The sequence below is a fragment of the Sarcophilus harrisii genome, chromosome 2, assembly GCF_902635505.1.
Source record: "Sarcophilus harrisii chromosome 2, mSarHar1.11, whole genome shotgun sequence".
In the NCBI taxonomy this organism is placed as follows: Eukaryota; Metazoa; Chordata; class Mammalia; order Dasyuromorphia; family Dasyuridae; genus Sarcophilus; species Sarcophilus harrisii.
Window position 1 is genome coordinate 316,609,721 of NC_045427.1, and position 17,059 is coordinate 316,626,779.

At 33.0% G+C, this 17,059-nt stretch overlaps 1 protein-coding gene across 1 annotated transcript in view; it reads right to left on the reverse strand.

Moving 5' to 3' along the window:
* RTN1 (reticulon 1) overlaps nt 1-17,059 on the reverse strand; it is a 255,883-nt gene that overhangs the window by 125,897 nt on the left and 112,927 nt on the right. The gene's annotated exons all lie outside the window — the stretch shown is intronic.

Here is a 17,059-nt window from a genome sequence, read left to right on the forward strand (position 1 = left end):
TCATGTATCTATATAATTATATTTTATATACTTATATATATATGTAAATATATACTTATAGCTATCTATCTGCCTATATACTATATATAAATGTGGGTAGATGGAGAGAGAAAAAGCGGAAGAGAAAGAAGAAAAGAGAGAGGGGAGAGAAAGAGGAAGAGGAAGGAATGGACAGAAGAATAAAGTGAGGGAGACAGAGACAGAGACGAAAACACAGAGATACACAAAGAGACACAGACACAGAAACACACACAGAGAGAACTCTTCAAACAAATCTAAGAAGAGCCCAGGAAGGATCAGATGTCTATAAGATATTTGGGTTGCCTTTCATGTCATAGTCATGAAAAACAAACCCCTGGATATGCTACAAATTGGAAATCATCCTTTGGAATTAACTCTTGACTGCTTATTTTTCTTTATTTTCCTCCTACATTATCTCTTGTCATTGACATTTATGTTTTTAAAGCTATTTTAATGTCCCCTTAAGACTAGGATTTTTAGCAGTGGTTTTGAGTTGTGAACTTTTGTTCACAATATTCTAGCTGAAAGGAATTTTGTCTCATTCACTTTTCTTGTACTTTTCTGCTTCAACTATTCAATTTTACGTATTGTATTTATTCAGTGACTTTTTCCTTATTATGACATTTTAAGTCCTACTTTTGTTTTTGGTTTTGTTCCAATTTTGCTTTCTTTTGTTTTGCTGCCAGTGAGATTTTCTCTTCTCCACTCTGAAATTTATTTTATTCTCTCTCCTCTCTCCTCTCCTCTTCTCTCTCTCTCTCTCTCTCTCTCTCTCTCTCTCTCTCCCCGCCTCTCCCTCTTCCTCTCCCTCTCCCTCTCCCTCTCCCTCTCCCTCTCCCTCTCCTTCTCCCTTTCTTTCTCCCTCTCCCTCTCTTTACTTTGAAAAAGTTATTATTTTGGTTTCCTTGTTTCATCTTTTTCCCATTGTTGTACTTTATGGTTAGCCTCTATATTTTTTCAACTTTCATTCAATGAAAAAAAGTTCTTTTTGTTTTCAATTTTGTCTTTAGCCTCATAGAAACAATCCTTTCTCTCCAACCTGTCCCCTGCAAAATATTATTACACAAAATGTTCTATTGATGGTATTAGTTGATGCCCTATACTGATAAGATATCAAATTTATGTTTCTAGGAAAACAAGCAAATGTTTCTGATTTGATGCATGCTATTTGCATTGTTATACTGATACATGAATAAATTATTGCTATATTTTTTATGATCCTTAATTTACTGGTGCTATATTGACATCAGTTTGTACATTTGCTTACTATTTTTACATCTTTTTATTAACTTCATATATCCTTCATAACTGTGCTATTCTGGTAGAATGTTGCATGTTTATTAATTATATTAACATTATTATTTTTAAATATGACTTAGACATGGAGCAATCTCTTTGAAAGATGGGTGTTGGAATAGTTTAAATGAATTGTCATTTAGGAAGTGCTGAAAGTCAAAGAAGACCTCTAATATTAGGAATACATACAGACAACAAAGAATAAATGTGTTATGAGAAAAGTCAAGAAAAATATGAAAGACTTGGAAGATTATAATATATAGCAATATGAAACCAGGAGAAGATATTCAGAATTACCTAACCCATACCTTACCTAGTCAAGCATTCCTGATATGCCGACAGTATAAAATAGTTTCCTGGGAATGATTCTGTGGACTAGCCCCTGTGTAGGAGGAACTGCATTAAAAAAGCAAGAATTCCCTTTTAAAGCAAGAAGCAAGAAAACAATGCTGATTATTGAAATTCCCCATGCTTTCATGGCAAATACCACCTTGCTTTTGAAACAACAGGTAAAGTTGGTATTGTGCAATAAAGGGCTATATCAGTCAGTAACCAATCCTATGTACCAAGAAACAAAGAAAACCTTCTCTCAGATAAGTGGGATTCATATTGGAAATGCAAAGGTCTTTTCCCCATAGGTAAGGTTGTAGTCAGAGACCCTGTGCTAGAGAGGTAATTTGTTTACAAAATAGAAATCTTTTCAGGACAAGAATTAGGATTCCTAAGAGAATGCTGCTAGGAAGCTTGGATTAGCCAAGTGTTAGATCTATTACATCATCATCATCATGCACCACAGTCATAAAAGAGAATTTATAAGAAAAATCTGAAAGGAACAGTACTAGTTTTTGTGCAGGACCTAAAGGCCATACAATCTGGAATTACATGGCAAGCATGCTTGCAAAGCTTAAAAATGAAATATGATGCTTTTAAAACTCCAAATGAAGCATACACCACAATTATCAATTCTATTGTTCAGCAAAAAAGAAGAGCCTTTTAGTTTTTCATTCAGAATGGATTCTTAATTACAAAGAGTAAGACAAAATAGCATAGCAAGAAGTGGGGGGAAAAGGATTGGGTGGATAACAAATCATGCAAAAATCTGAGAGACAGTCTTAACTGTTTCTGCATATCAATGGGTTTTAAGCCAAAGTAAGGCCAATGTTATTAAAAACTGGAGGATCACAGTACCTCTGTAAAGAAGGGCTGCATCTCAGTAGGCCCAGAACATCTTAGGTATAGGCTCTGAAGCAAAACAAGAGAGCTATGATGGAAGTACAGATGCAGTGGCTGAAGACCAAATAAAACTTGGTGAATAATGAAACATTAGGCAAAACTTTTTTCTCAGAAAGGTCAAGGACTGAGGGAATCAAGGCTATTATGGTCTGATACAAAAAAACATCACCATCAGATCGTGATCAAATAAGCAGACTTATTTTATTATTGCAATTGAAAATTATATAGTGACAATAAATGAACACACATATATATATATACATATTATACATACACACACACACATACACACACACACACACACACACACACACACATATATATATATATATATATATATATATATGATGTATTTATTGAAAAGAATGAAGCTCAAAATTAGCATCAAGAAAAGGTGACAGGGGTAGAGAAGGGATTATTCTTCAGTGACAACAATGACCTCATTTTGATTTCCTTATGAATTTATTCCAATTACACTTATAAGCCCCTGAAAAGAGATAACACTAAAGAATGAGGAAAGGAAAATCTGTAGGTAAACAACAGATTATCAGAATGGAGAGGGAGACTTTGGAAGAATTAGATGAAGTGTATATGAGAATATGAGAAGTAACAGATTCATGTGGAAGGAGAAGAGACATATTTGTTCATTGATTTATCTATTCATTTGCTTCACTACAGAGAAATCTGCCACTTCCATGTTTTTGAATTTAATATCTCATTTTCTTTTATCAGAGTCTCCCTACTTCTTTAGAAAAATGCTCCATTATATGTTTCAAATTCTCTAGCCTGTTTGTCTAAATTAATTCTGACTTGAGACCTCTGATTTCTGATCTAAATTTCATCTTGATATTTTATTTTAAAAGCATGGGAAGGGATTATGCAGTGGATTAACTTGGGGTAGAAAGATGGGAAGAGAAGAACTTCAGTAGCAGATTACCTACAAGTGGGAAGGAGAAGATTGACATAGATTCCTGGCTGGCTCCTACATAGGACCTAAATAAGAGAAATCATAAACCAAAGGGTGAGGTCAGAATAAGAGCTTATGCATAAGCATATTTTGATCAGATAGAGTACCAAGGCTATTATTTTTTTCTAAGTGCCAATATAATAACTGACCCCACCTATTGTGTACAATGATTATATGGCTGATGAATCTAAATAAGTAAAGATAGGGACTTGGGCAATCACTACTGCCATGTCCAACAAACTGAGAAAAACAAGAGAAGAGTGGAAGGAATGTTGGATTGGTCAGAGGAATTTCTGACCAAATTTTTAATCCTGTTACACCAGTTTTAATCCTGATCATATTTACTATCAATATTATTTTAAGCAAGTCACTTTTGTCTCTGGGCCTCAGTTTTCTCAACTGTTGTACATGTATACTAATGATCTCTAAGATCCCTTCCAATTCTGCACTATGGACCATGAACTATAAAAATATCCTGCAAAATGGTCAGATTTCTAATTATTATAAATGATTATTATAAAAGCTAAGCTATTCTCTCTTTTTGTTCATGGGAATACCCAAAGGATAGCTTGTGGGTGGGCTTGGTCCATTTATATTGCAGCATTAAATCAATATTTTGGGATAGCTAGATAGTGCAGTATATAGAGCATCAGCTCTGAAGTCAGAAGGGCCTGAGTTCAAATCCAGTCTCAGACATTTTATATTTACTAGCTGTATGATCCTGGGCAAATCATTTAATCCCAATTGCCTTGCAATCCCCTCCAAAAAAAAAAATCAATATGTTCATTGAAGTGAACTTTTTTTTTTTAAATAAAAATGCAGTGAAAACTTCAGTATATAGAATATTCATTATCTTGGAAGAATGCATACATGTATTCTGAAGAATGACTGCATCACTTGGAAAAATTAAATGTGCTATTTTTTGAAGTAGTAAGAACATTGGACCAAGTGTTGGGACCTGGATTCATATTCCAACTCTAATGCTTATTAGCTATGGGGACTATATGGAGTGCTCAGGAAGACTAGCACTTCTGGTCTGAGGGCTTGACAAACTCTTTTCAGGGCTGCTCATCCATCTTTGGTGTTCACTTGATTCGCCCAACTCTCACTTATAGCTCCAAGAAGCTGCAACATGGGCAGCAGTGGTGAGTTAAGGATATGTTTACATGAAGCATATGAAGACTTTCCCAGGCAGATGGATGAATGAGAACAATTTATTCCAACAATCATGAAGGTAGTGGAAGCAAGAGCCGTGGAGCTCTTCGAGCTTGATCAGACATTGAAGAAGCCAAGGTCAGCCACTGCATCCTGAGACAACTTTGTTGTTTTGCCATTGGATTTGATAAAATCAGGAAAAGTGAGGCCGATAACTTTGTGCAACTCGGCCTCATTTCAATTTAATTCACAGGCAAGTCAAGACATCATCTGTGATTCTCTTAGAAAATGAAGGACAAATGACAACCATTTAATCTTAGCTTTATATAAAGTAACTAGGTCTATATGCAAATCCTTTTCTAGGTATTTTGACCTGCAAGAGTCATGATCCACTAAGCAGAACTCTCGAGAACCTAGCTTTACCTCCAAGCCACAATTTGATAAAGGAATAGGACTGTTGTGAGGATGTGAAAGAATTTGCCATATATATATATATATGTATATTCTGTGTGCACTGATTTTAATGCAAATACCTTGTTGTTTCTATCTTTGGTTGCTTAAAAATATAGTGGAGGCAGCTAGGTGGTGCAGTGGATAGAGCACCAGTTTTGAAGTCAGGAAGATCTGAGTTCAAATTTGATCTCAGACACTTAACACTTCCTAGCTGTGTGACCCTGGGCAAGTCATTTAACTACAATTGCCTCAGGAAAAAAAAATTAGTACTTATGTGATCAGCAAGATGATGAAGTAACTGTTTTCCCACAAATGTCTCCAAACTGAAAACCACCCAAAAAGTGAATATGAGCCAATTACAGAGTAACAAAAATTGAATCCACAGAATAGGAAGCTAAGGACACCACACAAGGTAAAATCTTCTCAAATAACATTGGAGAAAAGTATTAAAGCACTCACTCATCATTCTAAGCCCTAGCCTATACTGTTTGCCAAGTGCACTCAGCACCTCTTTTTTAAAACTAAGATTTTAGGGTGGAATCTAGGTCAGAAATCAAAGCACTCAAATCAGAATTAATGAAGACAAACAGAAAATTAAGAATACAGATGGGAATATTCTTCTGAAGAAGTAGGGGACCCTAAAAAGATGATGACACATTTATAACTTTAAAAATACAGAAGTGGTAGAAAATTTGGCAGAAGAGAAGAAAAAGAGTTAATAAATGAGAAAACCTTAACATTATATTGCAAAAATAGACATAGATAGATCAAAAACTTCCCAGAACATTTGAATACATACAAAGAAGTTCTGATCAACTTCAGATGGTGGCCAGAGAAAAATCTCGAGCTTGAAAATACAAATCTGTAGCGATTAAATTTCACAATTCCAAAAACAACCAATTAATTTGCAACCAATTAGGAGACAGGCCTTCAGCTGTGAAGGAACATTGTTTTTAACTCAATGTCTTTCAGGCATCCCAGGAATTCAATATACCCCCCAAAATTTCTCCTACCCCTCTTTTGAATTTTTCCATTTCTGTAAGGCTACTACCACTGTTTCAGAAACCCAGAAAATCATCTTAGAGTTATCACCCTCACTACCACACTCTCACTCATTTATGTATTTCATCACTTTCCAGATATTGTCATTTTTACCTCTGCAGTATCTCTCATATCAGTTATAACATTTTTCATATCAGTCTCTAACATAACTACCACACTAATACATCATTTATCACTCAGATTACTGTAATAGTATTGATGTCCTTGTCTTTAGACCACTAAAGTTCATCCTCCATACTAATTGCCAAAGACCATACTCTCTTGTGAATTAAAATCTTTAGAGAAGAAAAAACAAAGTAGAAAATCTTTGAAGGGGAGAAAGGGGAAGCAAGTTAAAAGGGGAAATGTAGAGAAGAGACTTTAGTTCTGAGATGAAGAGAAAAGGGAAAATAATATCTATAATTTCTACAAAATTGGTGGATTATAAAAGAGAATTCAGAATATTTATAAAGTTCTTATTATGTGCCAGTCAGTAAGTTAAAACTGAATATAAAGAGGACTAGAATGAGTGCATTAGATTATGAGACTTGCCCTAGGAAATCACTGAAAAAAGATGTCCATGGTGTTGACAGTGGGTATAGTTCTATGTCTATGGTGAAAATTATATAAATTTATAAATCAGTTTACATTTATAATTGATGTCATATAATTGATGTCACAATTTTAAAAGAATATATTCTTCTCTCTCCCAACTCAGTGACCCTTTTCTTTTAACATTTGAAAGTAAAGGTGGGAAAGAAGTTTGGTAAAAAACCAATCAACATCTTGAGAACATCTGACAACAAATGAAACATATGAGAGCATAATCTTTCTACCTCTGTAATAAAGGAAGGAGATACATTTTCTCATGTATTCTCTGAGTCCCAGTACGGTCTTTATAATTTCACAGTGTATTGCTTCATTTTACTGGTTTTATTATAGCTACTGGGCATAACTTCCCTTATTCTGATCTTTCTCTGCATCATTCATATATCTTCCCATGGTTCCAAGAACCTTTTATATTTAGTATTTCTTAACATGCTGTACACAATTTGTTTTCTTCTTTTCTTTTTCTAATCAAATTAACCAAAGATTTATTTATTTTGGTGGGTTTTTTTTCATAAAACCAACTCTTAGTTCTATTTATCAGTTCAATAGTTTTCTTACTTTCTGTACCACAATTTGTTTAGCCAATGCCTAATTAATGGGCTATCTTTCCTCATTATGTACACCTAAGCAGTTGATACTTAGTTTATTCCATAAAAAACAAAGTTGACATTGCTTGCAATTTTTATGTTCAATATTTTAATAATAGTATTTATATATTGTTTTAAAGTCTGTGAAACACTCTGCAATTATTATCATATTTTATCCTCACAACAATCCTATATAGTTACTATTATCTCCATTTTACAGATGAAGAAACTGAAGCAGGTTAAATGACTTGCCCAGGAATGCACAGCTAGTAAGTATATGAGGCTAGATGTAAACTCATCTTCCTGTCTCCAGACCCAGTACTCAATACACTGATCTAGCTTTCTCTAATTTGGCAAGACAATTAAAAGAGCTAAAATTTGACCTCCCTTTTGTCTGATTCCTAGATAAGTTTTTTTTTTTTTAATTCTGTACAATGTTGTCTTGAAGTACCAAGTCAAAAGGATTAGAACATCCTTTATTCACATAGTTTAAATTTCACAGTAGAGCAGTAATAGTTGACCTCACTGACCTACTTCTTCAAGATTCTACAAAAGGGAGTTGTGCTCATGGAGAGAGACACTGCTTGGGGGCAATACACTAATAAGTAGTGATTTCTGAACACATTTTCATTGACCTGACACTCCCTACCTGAGCAGAAATCAAAGAAACATTCCCATCTGATCTACTGTAATAGTACAGGCATGAAATTAAAAAAAAAAAAAAAGACAGAAAAGAATTTGAGAAGTCAAATAACATGCAAATGTGTCTTAGTAGTCACAGAAAAAAGCATTTTCAGACTGTTTAAAAGGTCAAGATCACATGACCCTCTGATCCCTTCAACTTGATTATAACTCTCAAAAAACAATTTCTGCGTCAAACATAGAACAATTATTACTATGAATTCACAATCGCTAACATGAAAAAGGGAATTAATATTGGAGAATTCTAATTCTTAAAGTCTCACTCGCCACTAATGCTTCTACGAGCCTACAAGGGCAAGAATTTGGGACTCAAGTTTAGTATCAAGTATGAGTCTGGGGCCCATCCTGAGATGCACTTTCACACCCATTTCCAGGTACATGAGAAGGGGAAAGAGAATAAAACTATTCTGTCTTCTGACTAGGATTCTACCTTAGGGTAAAGATTCTAAAAATTGTAGACACTGTTCTTGGAATACCCTCTCCAACTTTCCCTGCTTCTACAAAAATCAGAAGAAGCTAATTTAAGTCAGCTAATGAAGAAAAGGATGAACTGAGAGAGAGAAAAATGTGAGTGACTGGCTGGACCTGGAGGATTGAATGCTAAAATCCAAATATGTCCTCCACATGGTTACTTAGGTCGAGAACAGAAATCGTTAGTTTCTGACAAGCCAACTTCAATGTATATCCACCAACAGAGAATGAATAGTGAGTGAGAAAATAAATGACAGAAAATTTTTGCAAAGACTAGATTTCAAAAAAAAAAATCCTTAACAAAAGACAAAAGAAAAAGCAGGCAAATCAAGAGAGTGAATACTAATGCCAGAAGGAAGGATGAAGAATAAACTCTCAAAGAGAATACAAAGCTCTTCTAACAAACATTCCAAACTAAACCAAAGCATATCAGAATTTAATGAAACAGAAACTCCTACACTCCCAAGAAATACAACATATACAGAACAACATAAGAAATGCCAATCAAATTTTAAAAAAAACCAAAATATTAAGACTGAATATAAGTAAAAACTTAGACTTATCAGTTTTGAAATGTTAATAGTTTTAAATTATTAGATTAGGAAAAAAAGTGGCTAAGAAATAGAGTGGTGGATCAGCGGAATAGATTTAATACACAAGAGACAGTAAACAATGACCATAATAATCTAGAGCTTGATAAACCCAAAGACCACAGATTTGGGAATAAGAACTCACAAAACTGCTGCAAAAACTAATAGGTAGAGCAATAGGGCACAAACCCAGTAAGGACCAACATCTCATACTATATACCAAGATAAGGTCAAAAGGAATGCATGATTTAGACAGAAAGAGTGACAATAAGCAAATCTGAAAAACAAGGAATAATTTACCTGTCAGATCTATGGGAAGGAGAAATTTTCATGACCAAATGAGATACAGAGGATTACAAAATGCAAAATATATAATTTTTAATATATTAAATTAAAAAGCTTTTGTACAAACAAAACCAATGAAACCAAGATTAGAAGGAAAACAAAAAGCTAGAAAACAATCTTTCCAGCAAATATCTCTGATAAAGGCCTTATTTCTCAAATATATAGAGAACTGAGTCAAATTTATGAAATTCTCCAATTTATACATGGTTCAAAAATATTAATGGGCAGTTTTCAGATCAAGAAATCAAAGTTACCTATAGGCAGATGAAGAAGTGCCCTAAATCACTATTGGTTAGAGAAACACAAATTAAAATAATTCTGAGGTACCACCTCATATTATCCCATTGGCTAATATGACAAAGAAGGAAAATGATAAATATTGAAGAGAATGTGGAAAAACTGAAACACTAATCTCTACTATTGGTGCAGTTGTGAACTGATCCAACCATTCTGGAGAACAATTTGGAACTACGCCCAAATGGCAACTAAATTTTGAATACCTGTTGGTATAGCAATGCCACTACTAGGTCTGCATCCCTGAGAGATCATAAAAAAGGGGAAAGGACCCACATGTGCAAAAATGATTATAGCAGCCTTTTTGGTAATCTTGGAATCTGAGTGGATGCCCATCAATTGGGAAATGGATGAGTAAGCTGTGGAATATAAATGTAAAAAATATTATTGTACTATAAGAAATTATTAGCAGGCAGATTTCAGAAAAATCTGGAAAAATTTGTATAAACTAATGCAAAGTGAAATGAACAGAACCAAGAAAACCAAGAACAGAAATAAGAAAACATTGCACATAGTATCAACAACATTGTGTGATGGTTAACTCTAATGACTCAGCTCTTCACAGCAATACAATGATGCAAGATAAGTCCAGAAACTCACATAGGAAAATTCTATCCATAATTAGAAAAAAAAAAAGAACTGAGGGCTCTGAATGCAGACTGAAGCATATTTTTTCACTTACTTTATTCTTTATCATGCTTTTTTTCTTTTGATCTGTTTCTTCTTTCACAACTCTGATTAATATGGAAATATGTTTTACATGTTAACACATGTAGAAACTATATCAAACTGCCTACCATCTTTGGAAGAGAGAAGGAGATGGAGGGAGGAAAAATTGGAATTCAAAATCTTGTAAAAATGAATGCTAAAAATTTTCTTGATATGTAACAGGAGAAAAAAATAAAATACTATTTTAAAAAGTGAATACATTATAGGGAGTCTCTTTAAAGACAGTATAGAGAGATAAAAAGATTTGAAAATCAAAAATACTCAAGTGAAGAAAAATTTAGCAGAAGCAAAGCAGAGATAATAATTTGAATAATAAGAAAACGGTACATGAACACTAACAAAGCAAAGTTAATTGATCTTGAAGAAAGGATATGTAGAAACAAAATAAAAGACCATGGATAGAAAAAAACATAATAAATTAAAAAAAAACTTGAACATCATAATGCAATAAATAATTATAAAGAAAACTAAGAATTTCTAGATACAGAAATCAAAACATTAGTAGAGAAAATTCATAAATTAATCTCTAGGAAAAAACTCTATGCTTCACATTTTAAGACATATGTGTGTATGTATATGTATATACACATAAACATATATGCATATATACATATATATGATTAAATGTAATAATTTCAAAGACAACAAGTTTTTCACAAGGCCAGGAGGAAAAAAAAATCCAAATGAGATATATTATTTTGTGAACACAAAAAGATTGTGTAAAATTATGTAAAAAAAAGTTTGTGTAAAGATTGTGTAAAAAAAGATTGTGTAAAAAAAAAGATTGTGTAAATTTTACACAAAGGGAATAGAATCCTATATAGCAAACATCAACAGAACTTGTTACAATCCAAAATGATGTTTGCTATAAACATGAACCTAATCATAAATCGACAAGATGGACACTCAGCAAATGAGTGAGATGTTCCTAAAAATGCTGATAAGATCAGAATATTCAACTTACAAACCCATCTAACTCAGATATATATTAAACAATGCATTTTGTGGAACAGAACTGAAAATTGGATGGTGAACAGAAATTAAATGATGACATATCTCTCTCAACTCCACATGAAAAGAACAAATAGAGGGATATTTTGTACTTATATATGAATTGTAGCAATATAATAAAAGGGGCAATATTATTCAAACTAATTTTATACTGATCAAACTACCAAGAGGATGTTTTTACAGAACTAATAAGATTAATAAAATTTATTTGAAGGAGTAAAAGATCTAGAACATCAAAGGAAATAATGAACAAAAGTAGAAATGATGGAAGAATAACTCTTCCACAATTAAATCAAAATTTAAAAGTCATCATCACCCAATTTATGTTAGACTAAAAATAATAAATTAGATCAAATAAACATACCAACAAAAGAAGAATCTGAAACAATCAAATTTCATAACTCAGTGTTTCATAAAGGAGAAAACAAACAAACAAAAACAAATCACTCAGGAAAGAATTCTTTTTCCAGTTGGAGAAGTAGAAAATAGTCCGACAGAAATTGGGCCCTATTTATCTTATGATCAACTCCATCATACATTCACAATTGATATATGACCTGGATAACAAAAATCATACCATTAAAAAAATTAGAAGAGAATCAGACTGGGTATCTCTCATAGCTATGACAGGGAGTGAATTCCTAATCAAAAAAAAAGGATCAAAAAGATTACAAAATAATAAAATGGATTATTTTAATGACATGAAATTGAAAAATTTAGCTTGTGTAAAATTTACTGCAACTAAGGTTAAAAAAAAAGGTTAAATGAGAGAAAAATCTTGCATTTAATATATTTGATAAGAAACTGATTTCCATTACATATAAGAAACTCATATAAATATATAATACTTAATGTTGCAAAAGTTGTGGAAAGACAAATATGCTAATGATTAGTTAGTGGAGCTGCGAACTAGCATAACTGCTTTGGAAAGCAATTTGGAATTAAGTACACAAAGTAACTAAAAAGTTCATTCCCTTTGTCCCAGAGATTTCTTTGCTAAATATATATTCCAATGAGGCCAATGGGACCTCTAGAAGGGCTTTTTGTAGGGGAAAGAATTTGAAATAATAAATTATTGTTATTTTATATGTATGCCCATTTAATGCTGAGTGAATAAACAAATTACAGTACATGAAGCAATGGGATTTTACTGTAAGAAATGCAGGATGTGATTAGTGCAGAAAAGCATAGGAAGACATATGAGCTGATACAAATGAATAATAATAATAGTAACTGCTATATAAATAACACTTTAAGATTTGCAAAACTTTTTATGTATATGATTTTATCCAACACATACAACAACAAACACATATGGATGGAACAAAAACAGCAAAATGATTCAAAATTGAATGCTAAAAAAAATGATCATTTCTAAATCTGGTTCTGCAGAAGAGATATGAGAAGGCACAGACAGTTTCTAAAATCCCTCTTTTCAAAAGTGGGAAACTCTGAGTATAGACTAGCATCATGATGTCAAGTTTTCTTCATGGTTGATTAGTTTTGCTGAACTAATTTTTCTTTTTCCTCTTTTTTATGTTTTGATATAGGGAATGCATCTTTGGAGGAGTAAAAAGAAAGATGCCCTAGGAAATACAGGGAATATAAAAACAAAATATTTCAGTAACATGCTATATTTCAAAAGGTTGCTTTGTTGTTTTGTTGTTTCTGTTGTTCATTAAAACAAGTCTTACTGAAACATCAGGTTTGAGGATGGTTTCAAAGGAATTTTTAAGGACAAAATGAGAAGGATGGTTATTTTAGTGATTATTTTTAGTCCTTTGCAAGGATTGCCTGATATATTTCTAACTTTTAAACTTAGTAACAGATGGTTCAGGCAATATTGGGGAACTTTCACAAAAGTCTGAAGTGACACAAGCAGACAAAGTTTCTAAAATATGCTATGAAGCATTCCTATGCAGTCACATCTGTTATACCTCTCATCCTTCATCATATAGTTTTAGCTTTTGGTTTAGGGTCTCTCCCTAATCCCCAATAGTAACTTGTCTTATGTTTCAAGTCCCCAAATCACTATGTAGGAAAGATTGTAAAATCATTACCCTTTGTTGAAAATATCTACCTGCTAAGTTGCAATGACATCTTAATATTACATTCATACTCAGCTCCAGAAAACAGCAAAACATCCTAAACAAAATTGGTTAAAAAGTAGTACTCAAATTTTTTGGTCTCGGGATCCTCTTACCTTCTTAATAAGTATTTAGAACCTCAAAGACCTAGTGTTTATGTGAGTCATATCTATTTGTATTTACCATATTAGAAATTAAAATTGAAAATATAAAATATTTTTGTATTTATTTTGAAGTGACAATAATAAACCCATTACATTAACATAAGTAACATTTTTATGAAAAATGACTATATATTTTCCAAAAAAATGGTGATAATGACAATTTTTACAATTTTGCAAATCTTATTAATGTCTGATTTAACAGAAAACAACTGAATTTTGCTATCTGCTTCTGATGGGGGAGTGAAACTATATTCCCTTTAATCTATAAAATTATCATTCTAAAATTGTGTCCCCTTTTGATCTATAAAAGAAGGGATATTTCTGGTTTCCCAAGCTGCATAGAGTCTATGAAAGAGAGCATATCCTCCTGGGTCAGCCTTTTCTAAGGCAAATCACCACCCCAACTTTGGTAGTCAGATCCTCATTTAGGGAAGCCTTATTTCCACTCAATTGGAGATCTGGGCCTGATATTGATAAACATCTAGGCCTGAGGGCATTGGCTTTCTTTTCAACCTGAAACCTGAGTCTCAGATTTCTATAAAGGATATTTCTAAATTCCTGATCCTTGCAGAAGTCTGGAGTAGGGCATAGCTGCCTTCCAGGATTCCTCTCTGCTGTGAAGACATTCTCTTCTCAGCAAAAACCTTTTGTTATTTCTCTTCCATTGAAGAAATCAGTCTCCTAGCAAAGCTATCTTCTCATCCTACAATAAACTTCCCTTTTTGCCACTTAAACCTTTCGGGTTTGTGAATTCTTTCATAAGCTCATTCTTCACCTGCACTGACCAGAAGGGGATTCCCACAACTCTCTGCACTGCTACTAACCTCATCACTTTTATATTTTATCTGTTGCACTATGTTGTTTTACTTAAAGAAATGAGGAAAATTTGGCCTCAAATGTGAAGGTGGAAAAAGAAGTATTTAATTGGCTAAACAAATTAGTATTATTTTGAAAATAATTTTGACCTCAAGGATCTCTTGAAAGGACCTCAGTGATGCCCAGGAGTCTATGGACCACATTTTAATAGTCACTGTAATAATAATACAAAACTGAACAGACTAACCATCCACACTGAAAAACAAAGTGGGTGAAAATGTAGTTGTCATTTTTTCCTATCATCATTGTTGCTGAAATTACAATACACAGATGGGCATCAAACCAATATGATAGTATATAGTCTGGATAGACATTACTGTGCCCACCAATGACCAGGAGGAAGACATTATGCTAAATCTATATTTGGGAAAATTCAGTGTTTTCCATAAATTTTAGTGTTCAATGCTGCAATAACACAACTTCAACAACAACATTTTTCCTATTAATACAACTTTCTAGAGGAAACTGAAGCCATATAAAACTTTTTAATCAATAAAAAATTTTAAAATATATGCTATATAATATTGCAATGTCACACTCAAAAGAATCAACATTAGATACCTAAATGTTTGAGAAAGCTACATGGTCAGTGTTTGCAAGATGCAGCACATTGCCAATACTGATGTGGCTTTGAGGAAAAAACATGAAAACCATCACCCAGGGATATGTATAGCCCCAAAAGAAGGTTAGATCATTCAAGGAAAAGGACAACATATGGACAGCATATATACTGCACTGTTACTCTCAATATATTAATAGGAGCACAGATAGACCTTTGGGATAAACCTTAGATGGGTTTCCCATGAAAGATATGGACAAGAATTAAAAAATAAGGCACAGAAAAGTTGTGAACTAGTACTCAAAGAATACTAATAATACTCTGGAAATCACAGGTCTGTGTGGAATTAACTGAGCGAAGACACTCTCATGGGAACATAGCCTTAAACTAGATCTTAATTGTGACTTGAGACTTTATAACAACAAATAGAATTATAACTAAAAAAAAAAACAAAAAAACCTTTGCAGGTGTTTGTCTCCTTTGGTTTCCCCCCACCTCTTAAATCAGCATTTAAGGAAAAAACACCTTGTCAGATGGGAGATATCCTTTCTCATGAGATTCCCCTTTTTGCTTTTTCTTAATTTGAGAGTCTCTGTTTTTGTGGTCAATACTGCCTTACACAGGTCCATTTAAGAATTTAGATAATATATAATCAATTATGTTACTTCAACAATAGCCTACAGAGCTTTGCATGCAGTGAACTCAGTGTATAATCATTAATTGGGGGATTAGCTTTAAAAGTACGTTTTTATAGTAATATTTTAAATTTTATGTGCACTTAGTGTATTTCACTCTAGATGTGTTGGGGGGATCATCCTTAATACATTATTCTTATAAAATTATTAATCCTAATCTGGCCTGCACCAGTTAGTGTTCTATTCAAAGAATAGAATCTAATTCTAGCATTAGCCTAACCAAAATGGAACTTAGTTGTCAAAGTCCCCTTATAATGCAGTCCAAGGTCAATGAGAAAAGGCTGTTCAGATTTTTCACTGTCTGGTGTTATTTTATTATGTGTGGCACAAGACCGCTAGCTCAAATAAATCAAATAAATTAAGGAGATTTCTCAAGGCAAAAGCAGAAAGGAATTTTATTACAATCTCATGAGAAAGGGCATCTCCCTCCATTACTTACCCAATCCATCAGGCAAGAAGAAGTTATGATAACTGAAATCACACCAATGACTCTGATCCAAAGAAGTAATAACCATGTTCAGACTATTTTTATTATATTCTATCAATATACTGCAGTAAATCTTCCCTTATTCCAGAGTTTTATTTTGAAGAACTCAGAGACTAAATTTCAAAGTGATCAGGGAGGGAAAAATGATTCTCTCATTTTTATATAATGCTAATTGCTAGCAAACTAAATGAAATTAACATTGCACCAGAATGATTTTATATCCTTAGAAAAATTAACTCCAAGAAGACAAGCCTTTATTCTAAAAAAATAAAAGAGCAGGTGGATGGATAGGACAGGGTATTCAGTCAATGTTATAATTCTTCAGATCTACATTGAAATTTTATATGGATGGTCATTTCCATACTATATAGGGGGCAGTTAGAATCAACATCCATCTTTTCTTACAGTAAATTTTGATCTTATTTGTTCATTTATGACTTTATTGCAAAAATGTGAAATTCAGATAGGGTTCAATAGCCAGTTTTTTGGGAAGATTTCTATACTCATATATACATATATCAAGGTCTTAATCAACTATGTCATCTTTTCCTTACATGATTGCTGTATATTGTCTGTCAGTATTCACTGATAATCAAAATCTCCACTCAAGGATCAATCAGTGAGAGATCATATGGCAAAATTCAAGCACTCTAATCTGTAAGCAACTTTGAAAATGAGCAAATCACT